This window comes from Rhinoderma darwinii, chromosome 1 (genome assembly GCF_050947455.1).
Source record: "Rhinoderma darwinii isolate aRhiDar2 chromosome 1, aRhiDar2.hap1, whole genome shotgun sequence".
NCBI classification, from domain to species: Eukaryota; Metazoa; Chordata; class Amphibia; order Anura; family Rhinodermatidae; genus Rhinoderma; species Rhinoderma darwinii.
Window position 1 is genome coordinate 82,075,735 of NC_134687.1, and position 1,829 is coordinate 82,077,563.

The window sequence follows — 1,829 nt, forward strand, 5'->3', positions numbered from 1 at the left end:
GGCAACAGCTACTACATTATCTGTAATCAGAGTTATCACTGTGTTATCTGTGGTGTTACATAGGACTGCAGGTAACACTACTATCTGTATTTAGAGAGTTATCACTGTGTTATCTGTGGTGTTACATAGGACTGCAGGTAACATCTACTACATTATATGTACTCAGGGAGCTATCACTGTGTGTTATCTGTGGTGTTACATAGGACTGCAGGTAACATCTACTACATTATCTGTACTCAGGGAGTTATCACTGTGTTATCTGTGCTGTTACATAGGACTGCAGGTAACACTACTATCTGTATTTAGAGAGTTATCACTGTGTTATCTGTGGTGTTACATAGGACTGCAGGTAACACTACTACATTATCTGTACTCAGAGAGATATCACTGTGTTATCTGTGGTGTTACATAGGACTGCAGGTAACACTACTACATTATCTGTACTCAGAGAGATATCACAGTGTTATCTGTGGTGTTACATAGGACTGCAGGTAACATCTACTACATTATCTGTACTGTGTAGCAGAGCTGAGATTGTAATTTAGCACACAGTACAGATAATGTAGTAGATGTTACCTGCAGTCCTATGTAACACCACAGATAACACAGAGATAACTCTCTGAGTACAGATAATGTAGTAGATGTAAGAGAAAAACACATGCAGAGACAAACACATGCAGAGACACACACACACACACACACACACAGACACACACACACACACAGACACACAGACACACACACAGACACAGACACACACACACAGACAGAGACACTCACCATCTCTCCTTGCTGACAGGTCAGGGCGGGCTGTGTGTGGGCGGAGCTTCCTCTCTGCTTCTCGGCAGAGCGCAGGGCACAGGCAGATGCAGGAAGGCTGCAGCACGGGAGTGGACCTGTCCCCTGACCTGAGTCATCTGACCTCATGTCACTGACGTGAGGTCAGGTGACTGGACTGGCCGTCACAGACCCCCGTCAGAACGCCGTAATGTCCTGGCTGTTCCTAAGCTGCTGCAGGTGTCCCACATACGGGGCGCCTGTTAGCAGCGATCAGCTGCTCTTCAGCGCCCCCCTTCCCTATCCTCCGGGTTGCGCCCGGGGCAAATGCCCCGCCTGCCCCACCCCCTAGCTACGCCCCTGGGTTCACTACTACGTTTTCCCCTGACATCGTTTGCTCTAATAGCGCTCTAGGGTATCTTTTAGAGCAATGACCTTCCTGCATGCAAGGAGAGTTTCTGTAATGATGGGGGTAGGGAAACAGACAAGTGAGCCCTAATCTACCCGCCACTCAGTCCCTGCCTACTTGCAACGACCCGCCCTAGGCGACGGGGTGCAACTGGGAGGCGGTCCCTACGCTCAGTAAGTGCACGACAGACAAACAGACAAGGGTACACAACGCTAAGGGAAATGGGGCAGTTGCCCACGGCAACACCGTGAGGAACAAGAGTAGTGAACGAGCCGAGTCAAACCAGGAGTGTACGAGGTACCAAACGCAGAGCAGGAGAGTAGTGAACAAGCCGAGTCAAACTAGGAGTGTACGAGGTACCAAACGCAGAGCAGGAGAGTAGTCAGTAAGCCAGGGTCAGTATGAAGCAGGGTCAAATAGTTCAGAAGCTGCAGCAGGGCCAGGAAACCAAACGAGAAGAATCACAAGCAAGGAGGAACAGGAAAGGCAGGTATAAATAGACAGAGGGCGGGAGCTAGCTCCGTCTGGCCAGGCTGTGATAAGCTCTCCCACTCCTAAACCTGCCATCCTGAGTGGTGGAAGATGGAGTCAGTCTCACAGACATAGAAGCAGGTACAGACTGATTACCTATGAGCGTTGACAA